This window comes from Phacochoerus africanus, chromosome 15 (genome assembly GCF_016906955.1).
Source record: "Phacochoerus africanus isolate WHEZ1 chromosome 15, ROS_Pafr_v1, whole genome shotgun sequence".
Lineage (NCBI taxonomy): Eukaryota > Metazoa > Chordata > Mammalia > Artiodactyla > Suidae > Phacochoerus > Phacochoerus africanus.
This window is the reverse complement of record NC_062558.1, coordinates 67,710,040-67,733,420: the sequence shown is the minus strand read 5'-3', so window position 1 is coordinate 67,733,420 and position 23,381 is coordinate 67,710,040. Positions and strand designations below refer to the sequence as shown.

Sequence of the window (23,381 nt, the reverse complement as noted above, 5' to 3'; positions counted from 1 at the left end):
TATTTAGCACCAGACTTGTTAAAGTCCAAATAATTCTGTGACTTTAGAGTATTGAAGAGTAACTGTCTTTGACTTGTTCTTGCATTATTACTTTAAAATAAATACATAAACACACACTCACATATATATCTTTTAGTCAGTCTGCCTAATTAAAATGGTTTGTCTTTTTTTTTATTGTTATTTTCCCCATACATTTTTTTTTCCTTCTGTACAGCATGGTGACCCAGTTACACATACATGTATACTTTCTTTTTTTTCCCCATTATCATGCTCCGTCATAAGTATACTTTTTTTCCCCCCATTATCATGCTCCGTTATAAGTAATTAGTTATAGTTCTCAGTGCTACACAGCAGGATCTCATCCATTACAAAAGCAATAGTTTGCATCCATTAACTCTAAGCTCCCAATCCATCCCACTCCCTCCCCTTCCCCCAGACAACCACAAGTCTGTTCTCCAAGTCCATGATTTTCTTTTCTGTGGAAAGGTTCATTTGTTGCTGTATATTAGATACCAGATATAAGTGATATCATATGCTATTTGGCTTTATCTTTCTGACTTACTTCACTCAGTATGAGAGTCTCTGGTTGCATCCATGTTGCTGCAAATGGCATTATTTTATTCTTTTTATCTCCGAGTAGTATATACACCACATCTTCCTAATCCAATCATCTGTCATTCAACATTTGGGTTGTTTCCATGTCTAGGCTATTGTGAATAGTGCTGCAATGAACATGTGGGTGCATGTGTCTTTTTTTTTTTTTTTTGCATGTGTTTTTTTTTAAGGAAAGTTTTGTCTGGATATATGCTCAAGAGTGGGGTTGCTGGGTCATATGGTAGTTCTGAGTATAGTTTTTTAAGGTACATCCGTACTGTTCTCCACAGTGGTTGTACCAGCTTACATTCCCACCAACAGTGCAGGAGGATTCCCTTTTCTCCATACCCCCTCCAGCAATTGTTATTTGTGGACTTATTACTGACGGCCATTCTGTCTGGTGTGAGGAGGTATCTCATGGTAGTTTTTATTTGCATTTTTCTAATCATCAGGGATGTTGGGCATTGATTCAAGTGCTTGTTGGCCATCTCTGTCTTCCTTGGAGAAATGTCTATTCAGGTCTTTTGCCCTTTCTCCATTGGGCTGTTGGTTTTTTTGCTGTTGAGTTGTGTAAATTGTTTGTATATTTTAGAGATTAAGCCCTTGGCAGTTACATCATTTTAAACTATTTTCCCCAATTCTGTAGTTGTCTTTTTGTTTTCTTTTTGATTTCCTTTGCTGTGCAAAAGGTTGTAAGTTTGACTAGGTCCCACGGGTTTATTTTTGCTTTTATTTCTGTTGCTTTGGGAGGCTGACCTGAGAAAATATTCATAAGGTTGATGTCAGAGAATGTTTTGCCTATGTTCTCTTCCAGGAGTTTGATGGTGTCTTGTCTTATATTTAGGTCTTTCAGCCATTTTGAGTTTATTTTTGTGCATGGTGTGACGTTTTGTTCTAGTTGCATTGATTTGCATGTAGCTGTCCAGGTTTCCCAGGAATTCTTGCTAAATAGATCGTCTTTTTCCCATTTTACGTTTTTGCCTCCTTTGTCAAAGATTAATTGACCATAGGTATTTGGGTTTATTTCTGGGTTCTCTATGCTATTCCATTGGTCTGTATGTCTGTTTTGGTACCAGTACCACACTGTCTTGATGACTGTGGTGTTGTAATATTGCTTGATGCCTGGGAGAGTTGTAAGTCTTAAGATAGCTCAGAACTTAGCTTTCAGTAGTAGTTTTTTTAGCAACTATTCTATGATTATTATTTTGATGTGTATACTCTGTGTCATGGGTTTTTTTTCTTATTTTTAAAAATTAAACCATGTTATACTCACAAAATACATACTATTCCTGTTACTAAAACCAACCCTGCTCAGTAAAGCCTATCTATTGATAGAGGTTTGTGGTGAAGCAGAAATAAGCAGCTCATGGTCAAAGACCTTAACTCCCTAGTAACTTTCAGGGAAGGGTTTTTAAAGTTATCATTTGGCTAAGTGTTGCATCCTGTGGACTTTATTCTGAGTGGTCGGGGGATGAGGTAACAGGATTTTTTTTAAGGAATCCTACTCATCCACCTTCTGCTTCTTTCTAACCAGTCTGGATCAAATTTTCTTGTGTATCCGTTGATGAGGAACTAGGATTCTTTTTATCACTGAACTGTTGTTTAAGCTATCATTATTTCTCTTGCTTGACTGCTTGTCCTTTGTTTCTTCATTCCTCATTTCTGTAATTAGTGACCGCTTAAGTCTTTTCTTTGGAACTCAAGGAAAGCCTAGGAGACCAAAGCCTTTTTCTGCAGACAAGAAACATGGAACACAGAGGGGCTTTTGTACCTGAGAGGGCCCTGTACAGTTTCAGTTCCCTATTTTCTTTGATGGTTCAGTTCCCTCTTTTCTTCGATGCTCCTCTGAGGGGACCAGAGGTATAGGAGAAGAAAGAGAATGAAGTTTTGGAGAGGGAGGTTAATCGTAGGCTCAGCAGGGGAACTCAGTTTTAGAAGGACTTAGTTTCATTCTTTGATTTTGAAAAAATACACTTTTTAATCATTTTTAAAAAATTGAGGTATAGTTAATTTACGTTACTGCATTAGCTTCTGGTATATAGCAAAGCGATTGAGTTATACATATATGTATTCTTTTTCAGATGCTTTTAAATTATAGCTTATTACAAGACATTGTTCCCTGTGTTGTACAGTAGGTCCTTGTTTATTTTATACATAGTAGTAGAGTGTGTATGTATTAATCCCAGACTTTTAATTCCCCCCCCACATACACACACACTTTGTCCTCTCTTGGTAACTATAAGTTTGTTTTCTGTTTCTAAGTCTATTTCTGTTTATAACTAAGTCATTTAAATCATTTTTTTAAAAATTCCATGTATAAGTGATACCATATATTTGTATTTCTCTGCTTGATTTACTTAATATGATAATTTACTTAATTATGATAATTTCTTGTTCTGTCCACCTTGTTGCAAATGACTTTTTTTTTTTTTTTTTGATTTTTGATTTTTGAGGCTGCCCTCATGGCATATGGAAGTTCCCAGGCTAGGGGTCCAATGGGAACTATAGCTGCCAGCCACAGCCACAGCCACATCAGATTCAAGCCGCATCTGTGACCTACACCACAGCTCACGGCAACCCACTGAGCAAGGACAGGCATCGAACCTGCATCCTCATCATTCCTAGTCGGGTTTGTTTCCGCTGCACCAGAATGGGAACTCCGCAAATGACATTATTTCATGGATGAGTAACATTCCATTTTGTGTATATATATATATATATATATATATATCACATCTTCTTTATCCATCCATCTTTCTGTGGGTACTTAGGTTGCTTCCATGTCTTGGCTCTTGTAAATAGTGCAGCTGTGAACATTGGGGTGCATGAATCTTGTCAAATTATGAGTTTCTCCAGATATAGGCCCAGGAATAGAATTATAGTATCATATGATAACTCTGTTGTTTTGTTTGTTTTTTAAAGAACTTCCATAATGTTCTTTGTGGCTGCACCAGTTTACATTTCCAACAACAGTGTAGGAGGGTCCCTTTTTTCTCCAGCATTTATTATTTGTAGACTTTTTAATGATTGCCATTCTGAAGTTTTGATTTGTATTTTGCTAATAATTAGCAGTATTGAGCATCTTTTCCAGTGCCTGTTGGCTGTCTGTGTCTTCTGAGAAATGTTGATTTATGTCTTCTGCTCATTTTATGATTGTGTTGTTTGTTTTTTTGATATTGAGCTATATGAACTATTTGTGTGTTTTGGATTTTTTTTTTTTTTTTTTGGTCTTTGTCTTTTTAGGGCTACACCCGAGGCATATGGAGGTTGCCAGGCTAGGGGTTGAATTAGAGCTGCAGGTGCTGGCCTACACCACAGCTACAGCAATGTGGGATCTGAACCACTCCTGTGACCTACACCACAGCTCACAGCAACACTGGATCCTTAATCCACTGAGCGAGACCAGGGGTCGAACCTGCAACCTCATGGTTCCCAGTCAGATTGGTTTCTGCTGCGCCAAGACGGGAACTCCATGTTTTGGATATTAATCCCATGTTGGTAGTTTTGTTTACAATACAAATGTTCTCTACCAGTCTAAAAACTACACTTTTGGAAGTTCCCATTGTAGCTCAGCAGAAACAAATCTGACTAGCATCCAGGAGGATGCAGGTTCTATCCCTTGCCTTGCTCAGTGGGTTAAGGATCCAGTGTTGCCATGAGCTGTGGTGCAGGTCGTAGATGTGTCTCAGATCTAGCATTGCTGTGTCTGTGGTGTAGCCCAGCAGCTACAACTCTGATTCTATCCCTAGCCTGGGAACCTCGATATGCCACAGGTGCCACCCTGAAAAGACTAAATAAAAAATACTACACTTTTGTATATTTATGTAACTACCACCAATATCAAAACACAGAGTGGAAAGTCTTCAAGATACTACCTTAACCCTAATACCCCAGTCTGTACTGTCCTTTAACCGTAATTCTACCAGCATAGATAGTGTTGTGGTGATATGTTAACAAAACCCTAGGGAACTAATACATTCATTCATGTTATTGGGTCTACCAGAAGTTTATTCTTTTTATTGCCTTGTAATATTTCATTACATGACTACATCACTATTAGGCTGCTCTCCAAATGTTAGACATTTGGGTTGTTGCCACCTTTTGGCTTTTGAATAAAGTTGTATACACTTGGAAATTTTGTCTGTTCTCATGGATCTTTAATAGTGTCTGTTTCTTAACTTTTTAATTTTAGTTTTTTAACGTTCTAAAAAAATTTTTGTATTTATTTATTTGCTTTTTAGGGCCGCACCTGTGGCATATGGACGTTCCCAGGCTAGGGGTCAAATCAGAGCTACAGCTTCCAGCCTACGCCACAGCCACAGCAACACAGGATCTGACCTGAGTCTGCAACTTATACCACAGTTGACAGCAACACCAGATCCTTAACCCACTGAGCGAGGCCAGGGATTGAACCCACAACCTCATGGTTCCTGGTTGGATTTGTTTCCGCTGTGCCACAACAGGAACTTCGTGTCTGTAATTTTAATATGCATTTCCTTGATGAATAATTTATTGAGTACCTTTTCATATGCTTATGGAATATTTGGACATACATATCCTTTTTTTTTTTTTTTCTTTGAGGTGCCTGATCAAATCTTATACATTTAGGTGATTTTGTCTTTTTCTGTTTGATTAGTAGGATGTCTTTATGTATTCTGTGTATAAGTCATTTGCAGCAGGATTTGGGATTAGAGTGAGGCAAGTGTGGTACTTAGGATACAAATTTAAGAAGGCACCTCCACTTTTGGAGTTGAGTTCCCTGTGTTGCTGGATGGCTTTTCCTCCAAAACATTCCTGTGGTTTATTTTCTAATTCAAGACTATTCAAATGTTGCCTCATTAGAAAGGCCATAATACCTAAAATAGCACGTCACTCTTTTGTCATTCTATCGTCTATCTTAGATATCTCCATTTTTCTTCATAGCACTTATCATCAATTGACATATACTTATGTGTAAAATTTCTTACTTTTGGTTTATTGCCTTGCAAAAGAAAATATGCTTGTGAGAGTTGGGGCTTTCTTTTTGTCCCCTGCTCTTTTACCCACTTCCTGTTCATGCATGTGGATTGGGAAAAGAATTTTCCAGTTTCATAGTAGGGTAAAAAGAAAGAAGAGTTGGAGTTCCTGTTGTGGTGCAATGGAAATAAACCCAACTAGGAACCATGAGGTTGCGGGTTCAATCCCTGGTCTCGCTCACTGGGTTAAGGATCTGGCATTGCTACGAGCAGTGGATGTAGGTAGCAGATGCAGCTCAGATTTGGCATGGCTGTGGTGTAGGCTAGCAGTTGTAGCTCTGATCAGACCCCTAGCCTGGGAACAGAGCTATATGCCGTGAGTGTGGCCCTACAACTAGCACAGTGGGATGACTTCGTGATGACTGGGGAGAGCCAACTCTGGGTGTGAGATCATGTCTGTTTTCATAGCCCAGGGAAAGGAGAGATCTTGCGGTACACCTGCTGACCTGCAGATGGGTTGGGGAAAGAGGGGTTCTAAGATACACTTTCCAGTAGGTTGGCAGCAGATATGGCCCCTATAGGGGAAGGGTGAGGAATGGGCCACATGCCTTTCCTAGTAGGGGCAGGAAGGAGTAGGCCAGGTTGCTCAAGGTGGAAGAGGAGATAGTGAGACTGGTGGGGTAATGATAAAGGGTCTGGTAATTCTTGTCTTGGCCAGAGGCTTTTGGGTTTTATCTCCTTGAAGAGGTCTTGAAGTCCCACACTTACTGGAATGTGTGGCATGTAATAAAGCCTCAATAAGCATTTATTAAATATTCATAAAGTAGTGAAATCGAGAGGAGCAAGAATCTGAAATAAAGGTAAAATCCATTATAGACATGCTAAATATGTATGTTGTATTCAGGGAATATATCCTCCATTAATTTATTTCAAAAGCACTACCTGTCGGACAGTTTTTGATAGCTTATTCATCTGACAGTATCTGTATTCTACCTTTGAACTTAACTTATATCTAACTTGATATAAAATTCAGTATTAGAGATTGGAAAATTTTCCTTAGAGTTTTGAAAGTATTGATATAATATCTTCCAGATTCTGATGTTGCTTTTGAAAAGTCATATCATTCTGCTTTTTGATTTTTCATAAGAAGGAAGCCTGTAGAATCTTCTCTTGTTTGTGGTTGGAAATGTCTCAGTAACATTCCTAGATGTACATCTCTTCTTGTCTGTGCACTTAGCTCTTCAGGAGTTGCTTTTCAATCTGGGAACTTTGAATTTCAGTTCCAGGAAATTTTCTTGAATTGTTTCTTTAGTTCCCTCTTTTCTGAATTCTTTTTATCTTTTCTGGAAATATTCTGTTGGGATATGGGATAATTCTGGCCCTCTTTTTTACCTTATCTTTATTATGTTTTTTTGTTCTAGTTAGTAGGGGAAAATTTCAACTTTATATTTTTAAACTTTTTATTGTGATTTTCATTTCTGCTATCTGAATTTCCTAAAATTTTTTGTCCTCTGAATGGTTATTTTTTGATTTTTTGATAGTTTTCTATTTCCCTTTTTTGATTGTTTTTTTTTTTCTTTTGGCTTTTGTCTTTTTGTTGTTGTTGTTGCTATTTCTTGGGCTGCTCCCGCGGCATATGGAGGTTCCCAGGCTAGGGGTCGAGTCGGAGCTGTAGCCACCGGCCTACGCCAGAGCCACAGCAACGCAGGATCCGAGCCGCGTCTGCAACCTACACCACAGCTCACGGCAACGCCGGATCCTTTAACCCACTGAGCAAGGGCAGGGACCGAACCCGCAACCTCATGGTTCCTAGTCGGATTCGTTAACCACTGCGCCACGACGGGAACTCCCCTTTTTTGATTGTTAATGTTGTTTCTGTTACCTTATTGAGTGAAAGTATTAACAATAGTTTTTTGTGGGGTTTTTTGTTTGTTCTTTCTTCCTTCCTTTATTCCTTTCTTCCTTGTCTGTGGTATGGGGAAGTTCTTGGGCCAGGCCAGAGATTGAATCTTAGCCACAACAGTGGCAATGCTGAATCCTTAACCTGCAGAGGCACCAGGGAATTCCCTTGCTTTGTTTTCTTCTCTCTTCAGGGTCTTATTTTCTTCTAGTCACTTTTTTGTCTATGTGTAATTTAGTCTCAGTGGCTTTGTTTGTTTGTTTGTTTGTTTTTGGCTGTACCCTTGGCATAGGGAAATTCCTGGGCTAGGAATTGAATCCAAGCCACAGCAGTGACCCATGCTGCTGTAGTAGCAATGCCAGATCTTTAACCCACTGCACCACAAAAGAACTCCATGGGCTATTATTCATTTGTCTTTTTTTTTTTTTTAAGAGCCACATCCATGACATATGGGGGTTCCCAGGCTAGGGGTCAAATTGGAGCTGTAGCCACTGGCCTACGCCATAGCCATAGCAACACCAGATCCAAGCCAAGTCTGCAGCTTATACCACAGCTCATGGCAATACCAGATCCTTAACCCACTGAGTGAGGCCAGGGATTGAACCTTCATCCTTATGGATACTAGTCAAATTCATTTCCACTGAGTCACGACAGTAACTCCCTTTGTTTTGTCTTTTATTTATTGTTTTTATTTTTATTTCATTTAATTAATTTGTTTATTGTTACTTACTAATTATTTATTTGATGATGTTTTCCCCACATGAAATATCTGATGTTTCTTTCTCTTCATTTTAGTAGCATAACACATAAAAAGCACTTTGGGAGCTCTGAGCATCTGGGCAGGGTTTGTTGACTATAGTCTTACCTTTTTGGAGATCAGCCCATGTCCTTATGGAACACCTAGTGTCTGTATATTTGGGTGTCTTTTATCTTAAACTGGTCATGTTTCCCAGAGAAATATACTGTACTTTGCCTGTCTCTGTAAAGTTAAACTTTTTGAGGTAAAAAAATTGGGGAGTGGGAGGAGTGGGGTGGTTCTCAGTGTATTTCATTATGTATACTTTCACTTAATCATCCTGTTGCATAATAATTTCAGTGATGTGCTCCCTGATTCAGAGATCTTCTGATAACCTTTCTTCTAGGGAAAAAAAGCTGCTTTTTCTCTCCTAGTGAGAGAGGAGGCAGTTGCTAGGCTAGAGCCAGGGTGAGATCTTTGAGTCTGGCTGTTGCTTAAACAGACTTAATATAATTCTTATTAGTCCTGCTTTATCCCCAACCAGCTTTTGAACTTTTGTGGGCTTTGCTGTAATTGGAATATTTGTCAGCTTTCCCAAATTCTGGCTTTAGCTTAAGCCTCTTCTCTTTCATGAAGTGTGTTACTACTGCTGTTGCTTTTGTTTTAATAGTAGTTAATTCTGCCCTTTTTTTGTCTGTTGAAATTTTTTGAGATTTGCTGTTATTATCCAACATGATAATTATTCTTCTTAACTTTGAAACTTGAGTCATCTGAGTAACTTGATTAAAATATGAGGATAGCCCACCTTGGGCTGTGTCACACGTCAGAAAATGACTGTGCCTGTGTGCGTTGAGCTAAGGTTGGAATGAGCCTTCGTGTGGCTGAAGACCAGGGGAAGCAGTGACTGCTGGAAGGAGAATGTAAGGCTCAAGACGGAAAATCATGAACCAGATGATACTGTTAGGGAAAACTTAATTGATATCATAACCAGAAAAAGTAACCAACTTCCACAAGCAGAAAAGAATCTGCTTGAAAATGGATCAGGATACATTGGAGTTAACGCTATTCTCTGGCCTGAGAGCAAATAGTCTTTTTTGAAGCAATTTACATGCTTACCAATGACAGTGATTCCATTTTGACAACACTCATATCTTAAAAAGGTTGTATGTTTACCTTTGAATACAGGTGATTTGTGTTGTGAAACTGGTACCATAACACAAGGTAGATTGGTGGTTGGTCTTATTTTTGGTGGTCTGTACCCTGTTTTCCTGGCTATACCTGTGAATGGTGGCCTCACAGCCAGGTATAACGCAGCTCTGCTACTTGAGAAAGGAAACATCTTAAGTTACTGGATGAGAATTTAGAAAGATGTTATTTCTCATTTTGCTCCATACTGGGCTTGCAGTATATCTTGGGTCTAGACAGTGTGAAGTACTTATAAAGGCTCTTTAGTTACCTGAACCTGGCCTGGAAATGCAATGATTGTTAAACCAATCTGTACACAAGAATAAAATTGTAAATATGAGGATAGAGCCCTATGGGTCACTTTTGAAGGCATTCACTTTTACTTTAGTTCTTGGTCAATACTGTAAATTATGGTTGTTTATTCTCCAAGAGTAACTTTTTTATTTTTTCAGTGCTTACAAGCCCATCTTCAAGTAATTGTTTTTGTACTTTGGCTGTAGATGGACATTAATGGATTGTCAAAAGCCTTTTAGGAGTTCCTTGGTGGCCTTGCAGTTAAGGATCTGGTGTTGTCACTGCTGTGGCACAGGTTTGATCCCTAGCCTGAGAACTTAGGCATGCTCTGAGCTCAGCCAACTTAAAAAAAAAAAAAACACTTTTAAACTCAAAATGTATATGTTTTTTCATACATAATTTTCTTAAATTTTTTCTTCATTTTCAAAATCAGTGCATTTTAGAAATTGTTATACTGTTTAACAGGTTATACAGATTAGAGATGCATGCCTAATTTCAGGCTCTCTAGCAAACAAAAACTAATTTAAAATGTGGCTAGGTATCCTCTTACTGTCTTCTTTACTCATTTCAACTTCATTTACTTTTTAACTATGTTTCTTCTACCTTTTCCAGTTTTCTCCTCAATTCTCCTTGGTGGAGAAGATGGATGCAAAAGAGAAGGTGTGAGTAGTTCTTTATTCTCTCTGCATCTGTTAACATTACATCATTTCTTCCATGCAATATTCTTGTTTCTTCCTAGTTCATCCTCTTACTTTTATTGCAGCCAGTGGACCTATTTGGTTTTCCTTTGTATTATTTATATAATTTAGTTTAGTCTGACTTAACATTCTTAATATTCTTGTCAGGTTTATGATATTAATTGTAAACATTCTTAGTTATGTTCGCCGTCTATTATTCATATATATCCTTTTAAATCTGACATTAGAAAACTATATGTAGCTACATTGTTTTCCTCACTCATCACCTTCATGAATTCAGTCCACTGAGATTTTTTAATGTATCAGGCCCTGGGAAAAAAAAATATCTGTAAGATACTACTTATACTAGTAGAGTTCATACTTTGATTGGGATTATCTCCTCCCATTTATCTTTAGAATTATCCACATCTATATAATTAAAAACTTTTGTAGGGAGTTCTTCTGCGCCTCAATGGGTTAAGGATCTGGCATTGCCACTGCTGTGGCTTAAGTTCCTGGTTTGATCTCTGGCCCAGGAACTTTCACATGCTGCAGGTGCAGTGCGTGGCCTGCCCCCCCCCCCCCCCCCCGCGACCAAAAAACCCCCAAACCACCTAACATTTGTTCTTTGGTCTCCTGTTCACAGTGTTGAATAGTATTTCCTTTTGGAGCTGTGTGGTATTATAATGGTAGACACGGGTTTGAGTTCTGGTTCTTTCAAGTGTTGACTGTGTAATATTAGGATCTCATTTAATCTTTCTAGATCTTAGAGTCCTCAGTTATAAAATGCACCTAATAGGGTACAGTTGGGTTGAGTTGAGAGAATTTATATGTTAACAATGAATTGAGAAGTTCTTATTATGGTTTAGCGGATGAAGAACCCAGCATAGTGTCTGTGAGGATGTGATTCAGTCTGTGGCTTTGCTCAGGCAAGAATCCAATGTTGCCACAAAGCTGCAGGGTAGATTGTAGATGTGGTTTGGATCCATTGATGCTGTGGCTGTGGCATAGGCCTACAGGTACAGCTCTGATTTGACCCCCAGCCCAGGAACTTCTGTATGCTGCGGGTGTTGTTGTAAAAGAGAAGAAAAAAGAAAAACAAAGAATTGAGAGAAATTTCCAGGTGGCCAGCAGGTTAAGGATCTGGATTGTCGCTGATGTGGCATGGGTTTGATCCCTAGTCCACGAACTTCGGCATGCTGCAGCCATAGCCAAAGAAAAAGAGAGTGTACATACATATATTATATGAACTTTTTAAATTTGAAAAGCTTTAAAAAGATTGTAATCTAAATATTCATTGCAGTCCTTTGAAATACAGTTGTAAATCTCCAAAGGAGGAAGAACTGTGTTGTATTGATTCTTATCCATTGCAACTGGTAAGTAGCAGTGATTCATACTTTTGAATTGAATTTCCTAAATCTTTTGGTTATTTTTTTCATCCATTTCATTGATATTTCTTTTTATCCATATGTACTGCTTCTGTCACTTTAAATTTAATGTTAAGAAAACATTCTCCATATGGCCAATTTCAATTATATATTTATAAATGTATTATAATCCATTTAAATGTATTATAAATTATGTATTTATAGTGCTTCTGATTATCCTCCTTCCCAATTGCCATCTTCTTACCCTTGGATTCATGGTTTTCTGGATGTCTTGATCTTTACTACTAAGTAATTCTTCTTTACCTGTTTTTGAAAAATAAATTATAAAGACATGTTGCTGTATTCCAATAACAAATTCCTTCTTTTTTGTATGAAGAGATTATTTTCATCTTTTTGTGTTACAATATTAAATACTCCTTAAAAGTTAATGTGGTTTAACCGTTGGATTATAAAAAACTAGGGTTAAAAATTTTAGTGTCTGTCTCTTCCCCTCTTATTTTTTAACAAGATTGGCCAGTTTCTAATTTTTTTTTTTAATTTGAGTCACTGCTTTCCCTGCATAACTGCATTTTATATGTCTTTTCTCTAGCATTTCAGTACAATACAGTCTTGATCATGATGACAGATCTCTAGCCACACATTTCTCTCTTTGGTTGTTAGGAAATACATCATACTTTTTTTAATAATGATTTTTATTTTTTCCATTATAGCTGGTTTACAGTGTTCTGTCAATTTTCTACTGTACAGCAAGGTGACCCAGTCACATATACACATACACATTCTTTTTCTCACAATATCATGCTCCATCATGAGTGACTGGATATAGTTCCCAGTGCTATACAGCAGGATCTCATTGCTTATTCATTCCAAAGGCAATAGTTTGCATCTATTAACCCCAAATTCCCAGTCCATCCTTCTCCCTCCTTCTCCCCCTTGGCAACCACAAGTCTGTTCTCCAAGTCCATGAGTTTCTTTTCTGTGGAAAGGTTCATTTGTGCCGTGTATTAGATTCCAGATATAAGTGATATCCTATGGTATTTGTCTTTCGCCTTCTGACTTAGTTCACTTAGTATGAGAGTTCCTAGTTCTATCTATGTTGCTGCAAATGGCATTATTTTGTTCTTTTTTATGGCTGAGTAGTATTCCATTGTGTATATATTCATCTGTCGATGGACATTTAGATTGTTTTCATGTCTTGGCAGTTGTGAATAGTGCTGCAGTGAACATACGGGTGCATGTGTCTTTTTCAAGGAAAAGTTTGTTTGGATATATGCCCAAGAGTGGATTGCTGGGTCATATGGTAGTTCTATGTATAGTTTTCTAAGATACCTCCATACTGTTTTCCACAGTGGTTGTTCTTTAGTTGTTAGGAAATACGTCATCATCCTTAAGGAGAATGAAAAAAAGAGAAGCCAAGACGTGTCAGTTACTTTGTTGAGTTCTTTTCCTCAGATTATCATGTTTAATCCTTATAGTAACCCTCGGAAGTATCGATTATTACCTCTCTTTTGCTCATTTGAAAACTGAGGCTCAAAGAAATTTTTTTCATTCAAGGTCTCAGTGTTTGTGACTCCAAAGAATATGCTCTTTGCATTGTAATACTTGACCTGGAATGTGGTAATGATACAGAACATTAAACATCATTCCATATCTTCATGGAATCACTTGTATAATTTCATCACCTGAACTTAAGATCTTAGGTGCCTTTCTTAGATTATAAATAATGATTCTCAGCACTCTTTGTTCATTGTTAGTCTTGCTAAATTATACTTATTAAGAATACACTTGGATGCATATTTCGGAAGTTTTAAAAAAAAAAAATCGAACTGTTTGGATATGTTGCTGGAAGGGGGATTCCTTCCAGGGCCTAAGAATGGGTTCTTGTCTAATGCTTGGAAATGAATTGTCCAAGGAGACACATGTGCTGACAAAGCAAGAAACTTTATTGGAAAGAGACACCTGGGCAGAGAGCAGCAGGGTTAGGGAACCCAGGAACCTGTTCTGCCATGTGATTCACAGTCTCAGGTTTTATGGTATGGGGTTATTTTTTGGATTGTCTTGCTCAGTCTATACTTGGTCTGGCACTGGTCCTTCCTGGCGGCATGTGCATCTCTCAGTTAAGATGGATTTCAGCACCAAGGATTCCTTCCTCCTATTGGCCCCTCCCAAATCCTCCAGGTTAGTTTCCTGGGCAGCACCAGGTTCCTTCTCAGGACGTCCTGTTGTGAGTCAACTTTTGCAGGTGACTCTTAATGTGCCTGGCCAAGGTGGGCAGTTTTATTCAGTGGTCCTATAACAGATAGGTAATGTGCATTTGGGAGTAGTAGGACAATTTATATTACTCTGAGACAGTCTGTTCGATTTCCTAGTGACACTGAAATTTCTAGCTCTCTGATACTGACCTTTTTTCTTTAAAGAGTTAAAGCAGGTCTCCATAGATTAATCCATCCATCTCCCTACCTCTTGACATTTTAGTTTCAAACATTATATTTCATTTCTTTTTTTTTTTTTTTTGCTTTTTTAGGGCTGCACCTGTGTCATGTGGAAGGTCCCAGGCTACGGATTGAATTGGAGCTGCAACTACTGACCTGTACCATAACCACAGCAATGCCAGATCTGAGCCACGTCTGCTACCTACACCACAACTCATGGCAGCGCCAGATCCTTAACCCACTGATGGAGGTCAGGGGTTGAACCCAGATCCTCATGGATCCTAGTCTGGTTCATTGACTGCTTAGCCACAAAGGGAACTTCCCATTTCTATTTTTAAACATTGCAGTAAAATTTTATCTTGTACTTCTCTTCCAACGTGAGACCAGAATGAACTTGGTATAAGGAACCAGAAGAAAATCTTGTTACCATTCTGTGTGTAAGGGACCAGTAGTAGTAGCAGGTTGAAAAGAGAACAGTAACCAGATCATTAGCCTTTTGTTAACTAGCATACATTTAGACTTTAGTCTCATGAGTAGCTAATAGAGGGCTTTAAAGTAAGGAAGACGACTTGATAGCTTTTTTGAGGTTTTAATATCATATTCTACAAAAAATGAAAGACCCTAAAGCATACCCATTAAACTGCAAAAAAAGTTTTTAATGATTTTTATTTTTTCCATTATAGTTGGTTTACAGTGTTTTGTCAGTTTTCTACTGTTATGGCAAAGTGACCCAGTCTCACACAAACACACACATTCTTTTTCTCACATTATCCTCCATCATGTTCCATCACAAGTGGCTAGATACAGTTCCCTTTGCTATACAGCAGGATCTCATTGCTTATCAGTTCCAAAGGCAATAGTTTGCATCTGTTGACCCTAGGCTACCAGTCCATCTCACTCTGTCCCCCTCCTCCTGGGCAACCACAAGTCTGTTCTCCAAGTCCATGAGTTTCTTTTCTGTGGAAAAGTTCATTTGTGCCATATATGAGATTCCAAATAAAAGTGATATCATATGGTATTTGTCTTTCTCCTTCTGACTTAGTTCACTTAGTATGAGAGTTCCTAGTTCCATCCATGTTGCTGCAAAAGGCATTTTTTTTTATGGCTGCATTAAACTGCAAAAATTAAAATTGAATCATGAGTTTACAAAGTCTAATTTATAGTGTGGTCACTGTGTGATTATAGGTACAGAGATTCTTCTTACCTTACATCTGGAACTCTTGGAAGCTATTTCAAACTTGTATTTGGAGCAATATGACAGGGAAGTAGGTCTTGAAATCATCTTGGGAGTTATCACATCTACTCTTCTTCCATTCTGATGGAAGTAGGTCATTAAGGTTTTCCTAAAAACATCTTTTCAAATGAATTTTACACACACAGTCACAGTTTCATTCATTTGCTCAATACAGAAGATTAGACTTATTTTTAAAGACAAAAGGAAAAGTATATTTTAATAGGAATATTAAAAGTGTTTTCTTGTAAATCTACCCAGTTAATTCCTTTCATTGTTTATTTTAGATGCTCCCTGGTGGTCTAGTAGTTTGGATTTGATGCGCTTATTGTTTATTTTAATGGTAATCTTTTTGGGATTTTAATTAAGGAGTCTAGGTTAGTAAGTAGTATATTAAAATCATTTAGCTTTATTTTCATTTGCTTCTTGTGAGATTGTCCATCTGTCTATATATGTTACTATTTAGGAGGGAGGTAGCCTTTTTCTTCTTTATTAGAGGAGCGGGGGAAAGCTAATTTTAGAGGATAGTAGTACTTTTATATTCTGTTTTTGTTGTGATGGTGGTTTTACCTGAGCTGTAAAGAAATTATTGCATTTCCTATTTTTAAAAAGATTATGTAAATATGTGGATATATGGAGTATGTCATAGATTTTCTCATTAGTTAAAACTCTTCAAATATTTATTTTACAGATTTATGGATAGTAAGCAATCAGTAAATCTTAGCAGTTTAATGCACTTATTCCTCTCCTATAGAAATGAGTTACACAGATTAAATTTTTTAACTCTACTACTAGAGAAAGTTAGCTTTTTTTTTACTTGCAGTCTTCCTCAGCAACTACAAATCTGTGTTTTGGAATTTAAAATTTCACCTATTAAAAAATATTTCCTAATCTTCTGTAATAATTCTTATCTTAATCATCAGGGCATTCAGTGAAATCTGCTTGTTAGGCCCAGGATATTTATTTTCAGTGTTTTTTTTAGGTTCACACCCGTGGCATGTGGAGGTTCCCAGGCGAGGGGTCTAATTGGAACTGTAGCCGCCGGCCTATACCACAGCCACAGCAACGCGGGATCCGAGCCGTGTCTGCAACCTACACCACAGCTCACGACAACACTGCATCCTTAACCCACTGAGTGAGGCCAGGGATTGAACCTGCAACTTCATGGTTCCTGGTCGGATTCATTAACCACTGAGCCACAATGGGAACTCCTCAGTTCTTTTCAATGGTGCATTAAATTTAGAAAATTGACTTACAACTTAAGTCCTATTTGTTGAGGAATTGTTTACATAAATAATTATAAAGCATATTAAGTGAAAAGATTGAGTATCAGTGTTCAGAGTTTTTACTTTATATGATTTATGGCTCTATGGTCATGTAGCATTATTCTCTGTTTTAGGAATGAAGCTTGTGGAAGCCACTTGTGGTGAAGTGGGCTAAGGATTCATTGTTGTCATAGCAGCAGCTAGGGTTGCTGCTGTGGCGTGAGTTTGATCCCCAGCCTGGGAACTTCCACATGCCACAAGTGTAGCCCTCCCTGAAAAATTAAAAAAAAAAAAAAGGCATGAAACTTTCTTGTTATGTTTCTACATTTAATGTAATAGATATCCTTTAAATATATAGAAAGTTCATGGAGTTCCCGTCGTGGCGCAGTGGTTAACGAATCCGACTAGGAACCATGAGGTTGCGGGTTCGGTCCCTGCCCTTGCTCAGTGGGTTAACGATCTGGCGTTGCCGTGAGCTGTGGTGTAGGTTGCAGACGCGGCTCGGATCCCGCGTTGCTGTGGCTCTGGCGTAGGCCGGTGGCTCCAGCTCCGATTCGACCCCTAGCCTGGGAACCTCCATATGCCGCGGGAGCGGCCCAAGAAATAGCAACAACAACAACAACAACAACAAAATAAAAATAATAATAATAAATATATAGAAAGTTCTTTATAAGAAACTTCTCTGCACTTTTAGATAAGTTCATTTATTAAAATATTGAAGCTAAGAAAAATAGGAAAATTTGTTTTATACAAATTTCTTTAATAACAAAAGGATGTATTTTTAAGATAAAGACGTATTTGTATAATCTTGACTATTATAAAAATAATTTTACTCATTATTACTAGCAATTTTCCAAACTTCAAAATACCATACATCTTGACTTAATACAAGTTTAGGTCATCAATGCACTTTTAATGATTGATTTAAAAAGTTTTCATGTGTTACATACACAATATTGTTACGTAAAGGAGACAGATTACATATAAATCCTAGTTTTGATCATTTGTATTTAATGACATTATAGGCAATTTAGTTAATTTTCTAACCCTGCTTCCTTATTTAAAACAAATTTAATGGTACGTAATTTAAAGGGATGGCCTAATGATGAAATGAGGGTATTCATGATACAGTTAATACTGTTTCAGGGAAATAGTAGGTATTCCACACTGGTTTTGTTCTGTTTTTTATTTTGTTTTATTAAAGACAACGTGACATTCATTTTAATGCCTCTTTTTTGATAAGTGTTGATTTAGCTGATTTTTTAAAAATTCTTTTACTTTTGGCAGACTTTCATAACATCCTTTTCACACCCCTCCCACTTCTACCACTATATAGTAGTTTAAGCCATTCTTAGCTACACGATCTCAATCTAAGTTTAGTTAGTAAGACTAGGAAATGGTTTAAAGGATGAAGAACAACATAATTGTTTAAAGGTAGTTTTCTTCCGTTAACTCTTTGGTTTTTAATAAACCTTAGTGTTATTTTGAAAGTGGTTTGTATGTTTACTATTGGAAAACAGGAAAACAAAGAAAAATCAGTGTATTACTCTTGGATAATTTTCATTAGCACTTTTACAAATTGCTTTTCTAGTTTTACATATTTATAGTGGAATTATAGTCTAATGGAACATAATAGTTATAAGCCCTGGGTTGGGTTGATTGATTGGTCCAGCCAGAATATGGGAGACTGATTTGGAAACATAGGTGATATTTCAGGAGTGAAGTATTTTAAATTGAGGTGATGAAGAAAGATAACCAGAGAGGGGTGGAGTGTGGTTGAGGTAAGATAGATGATCAAGGAGGGAGTATGGTCTGTGCAGTGAGTAATGAAGAGAAACCTACTCCAACTCTTAAGCTCAGTAGTGTAAGGAATCTGGGAAGGTAAATTGGCATAATTTGAGATGTCAGCAAAAAAACTGTTTTTGAAGAAGAAAGGTACTTCATTTAGAGGAAGAAGGCAAAGAATACAAAATGAAGAGAAGTTGAGAATATGATGGATTTTTGCTGATATTATTCCATAAATCATTGTGGTAGGTTTTCAGGAGTTATATTTTAAAGTGCTGTAGGGAAGAATTAATGTTCAAGGACAGCCAGGAAAAGTATGATGTCTTCGTACTTTCCATTCCTAGAATTGGAACTCTTTTTATTTCAGAGATACTTGTAATTAGCAGTGCTACATTTCAGTCTCAGCAGTAGGAGATGATACAACAAAGGATATTTTGTTTTGACAAAAGAGGGAGCAGCAAGAACATTTTTGAATGGGATTGGAAGGGTACAGAGAACCTAAAATAGTTCAGTGGATAGGAAGTTTAATTGAAAAGTTAGTAATACAAGCTCATATAAACCTCCCTTGTAAAAATGGTTTCATTCTGAAATGTACTCAAAGGCATCCTAGACTCTCCTCATCAGTGTTTGTATTTTTAGTGTCAGTCCCAACACTTAGTATGTAAAGAACCTTTGGATACCTCTTTGATACCAGTTTTATCTTGTATAAGATAATACCCATCTTTTTCTCTTCATAAGATTATGGTGAAAATAGAATGAGACAGTATATTTGAAAATTACTGTTGTATTGCAAATTAACTGTAATATGCATTTAATAGAGTTTCCATTGAGTGTAAAACACAATGGGAAATAGATCAGTGAATAATGATTCAGCCTCTATCTGTAATCAAAGGATCAATAATAAAATTTCTAACTTTGAGGCTTTTACCTTGAAGCTTCATTATTTTGGTAAGTAAAGTAAATGTTGGGCTAGCTATTGAAAATAGTCTGACCTAAACATTTTTCCTAAATGTACATGAATTTTTTAAACAGGATTATTGGAATACAATTTTATGCAAAAAATTCACCCATTTATGCATTTTAACAGAATTGTTCCCTAATATCCCTTTACCTTAAATCCCCACTTCTGGCCCCTGACTTCTTTTCTGTAAAAATAGTTTTCACTTTTCTAGAATTTAACATAAACAGAATCAATAATAGAGTCTTTTAGGTCTCCCTTCTTTTTCTTTTTTTAATCCATTGACCGTTTGAGAGACAAGTATTTGTTTCTATTTTTTTTTTTTGGTTTTTTTGTTTGTTTGTTTCTACTTTTTGACAGAGATAATACTTTTCTGGATATGTTGGTTGAACGTATCTTTAGTAGATGCCTAGGAGTAGAATTGTTGGTGCATGTGGCAATTGTATAAGCTAACATTTTAATTATCAAAATTTTGGGTACGGCACCTGGGGATTTAGATTGCTTACTTCTATTTGCTTTTGAGCAATCCATATCTTTTGGTGAAGATTGGTTCTTCCCCTCAATCTATTTCCTTGTGAAGATAAGGTAGTCAGTCATTCATTCAGACACATGCCATAGTTTAAAAGGAAATAAACCCTACCTTCTCCTTGATAGATTTTTAAAATTTAGGTGTGTTCTCATGTTAAATATCCCCTCTCCAGGTTCAACAATTATAATTCTCCAATTTTTATCAAACCCCAGTTGCAATAAAAAAGGTATACAAGAATATGTTTTTAGATCATAGTGAAATTGTTAGAAATCAATAATGATATGTAGGGGGAAAAACCCTAAAGGGTTTTTATGATTGAGCAATAAAATTTTTTAAAATTTTTTATAATTAAACAATACCCTTTTAGAAAATATGTAGGTCAAAGAAGATATCACAAAAATTAGAGGTCATTTTGAACTGAATGATAATAAAAATACAGCATATCGGAGAGTTTGTGCATCTTTAGGATATAGAGAGAAATTTTATAACCTTTTTAAAAATTTATTTATTTTTTAATGCCTTCATTAAAAAATAAATGCGGCTTATGGAAGTTCCTGGGCTAGGGATTGAATCTGAGCGGCTGCTGAGACCTACACTGCATCTGCAGCAACGCTGGATCATTGTGCCGGGCCAGGGATCATACCTGCACCTCTTCAGTGACCTGAACCATTACAGTTGGATTCTTAACCCACTTTGCCATGGTGGGAACTCCTATAACTTTAAATGCTTATATTAGAAAAGAAGGAAAATAAAAACAGCGACCTAAGATTCTACCTTAAGAGAGAAAAAGAAGAGCAAATAAAACCCAAACTATGACAAGGCAAGAAATAAAAGATAAAATTAGATCAGTAAAATAGAGAATAAAAGGGAAAAAGTAAATAAAACTACATTGAGAATTTTAACTATCAAATTGCCCTTCATTCCCCTCTCTTATGTTGACAACACACGTATTTGGTGAGCTTGTGGAGGAATAGGCACTCTTAGGCATTGTCTGTTGGAATACAAAATGGCACAGCTTCCTACAGTGGAGAATTTAGCAATTTCTAGCTAAATTCATATTCATTTACCATTGATCTAGTAAATCTCCTAGGAATATATCCCAAACATAGATTGGCATAAATACAAAATGACATATGCGCATGGCTGTTATCATAGTAGCCCGATTTATAACGGCAAAAGCCTGAAACAAACCCAAATATCCACCATTAGTGTGATTGAGTAAAAGAGTTCATCTGCCCAATTGAGTATCATATAGGTATATAAGCAACTAAATAATATCTTCTGTTATCATGGTCAGTATACATACTATGCAATAAAAATAAATTACAGAGAAAAGTTCATCAAGTATGTTACTCTTAAGCTAAATATGTATATTTTGTGTACATGCATTTCTGCTTTTATTTTATTTTTTAATCTAGGAATTAACCAAAAACTAGTCTATCACAGGGAACAAGGACAGAAGGAATAGCTGGAATTGTGTGAATATACTTTGTTTTCTAGGTGTGACTTTAAAAGCATGTAAATGTTTTATGTAATTCTAAAACTTGAACCATTAAAGAATAAAGACCCTACAGGTGAAAGCAAAATGAAACAGTCTTAATTGCTATAACCATAGGAAGAAATTTTATTTCATTTTTTTTTTGACTGCGCCTGCAGTGTGTTGGAATTCATGGGCCAGGTATCAAACCCATGCCACAGCAGTGACCCAAGCCACTGCAATACAACACTAGATCTTTAACCTGCTGTGCCACAAGAGAACTCTGGAAGGAACTGTTTTAAGTAACTTTGTTTTTTTGGCCATGGTGTGCAGAAGTTCCCAGGCCTGGGATTGAACCTGCACCACAGCAGTGACAATGCTGGATTTTTAACTTATTGTGCCACCAGGGAACTCCTTAAGTGACTTTAAAACACAGTAATTTGACTACACATGCCTAGTGAATTATGCCTTGAGAACAGAAGAGAGGGGTAAAACCTTTAAATAGTTTTCATTAATCATAGTGTTGGCATTATTATTCATGTACTGTTGTGTATGTATTGTGCAATTAAGCAAATGAATTTATGTTGGTGTCATTGTATAACAGGGTCTTCAGTATGGGAGAAATGAGATAGGAATATAAGATCAGTGCAGTTAAAAAAAAAAAAACTCTTAGAATTTTATTTGAAAGTATCAGGAACCAGCATATCTGACCAGCTCAGTAATAGATTAACACTCCTAGAACCCAGACTGTTGTCTGTGAATGCTGTTTCCTATTAGGGTTTCTTGGCTATATGGCTGATTTCAGATCTGGGGCAGGAGTTGAACAAGATGACCCTGGCATATTTTATTATGCTAGAAGCAAGGAACCTATCAAAGACTACATTCCTAAAAGACTCAGAACCTAACTGAAGAGACTCACTGACCAAAGATGGGAAAATCTGAAAGCAAGAGTAGTAACAATTTCAGTGATCTGAAGTATTACTACATTTATATAAATTCAAGAGTTTTTAACAATTATCCTTCCCCTAAAAAACAAACTCATTATTTACCATTCTGGGAGGTTAGGATACTAACTCATTATAGTCTCTCTTCCATAGCCTTCCATATCTGTGATTTATATATCTATGGATTCAACCAACCATGGATTGAAAATATTTTTTAAAAATTGGGGGGAAGGGGATTGGAATTCCAGAAAGTTCTAAAAAGTAAAACTTGGATTTGCCCAGCCCTGATAACTGTTTACATAGCATTTGCATTGTATTTACTTACAACTTTTTATGTAGTATTTACAGTATATTGGGTATTATAAGTAACCTAGAAAGGATTTAAAGTATATGGGGCAGATGTGTATAGGTTGTATGCAAATACTGTGCCATTTTATATAAGGGACTTGAGCATTGTGGATTTTAGTATCCAGGAGTGTGAGTGTGTGGGGAGGTGGGGGGGGGGTGGTCCTGGAACCAGTATCCTGCAGATAATTGAGGGGCGACTATATTTCAAAAACTTACAAAAATCGAGCATTTACTTTTCCTTTACTAAACAAACTGCCTCTTGGATACGGAAGATTTGGTGAGGGGAATTTTCACTTAATAGAGACATATTCCAGATAGTAAATGAAGGAATGATAAAATATGAGTAACAATATTTTGCAATTCTCAGTGAAGTATTGGATTTAGGCAGTGTTTATTATTGGCTGCTGTTATCACAGAAAGCTGTAAGGCAGTACATATAAGCCTCAGTGAAGAACACACTACCTTGTGTGAAGTTATTTTCTCTATTAATTCAGAATTTAATTACAAGTAGATTCAGAGTTCCCTTGTGGGTTAAGGACCCAGCGTTGTCACTGCAGCAGTTGCGGGGGCTGCTGTGGCATGAGTTGATCCCCAACATGGGAATTTCCTCATGCCATGGGTGTAATCCTCCTCCTAAAAAGACTAGATTCAACAATAATGGAAATACAGGAGCAGAGGAACAT

At 36.9% G+C, this 23,381-nt stretch overlaps 1 protein-coding gene and 1 pseudogene across 5 annotated transcripts in view; both read left to right on the top strand.

Moving 5' to 3' along the window:
- The window catches only part of LOC125116191 (transmembrane protein 126A-like), a 29,400-nt pseudogene extending 19,516 nt beyond the window's left edge, over positions 1-9,884 (top strand).
- The window catches only part of JMJD1C (jumonji domain containing 1C), a 323,117-nt gene that overhangs the window by 99,527 nt on the left and 200,209 nt on the right, over positions 1-23,381 (top strand). The gene's annotated exons all lie outside the window — the stretch shown is intronic.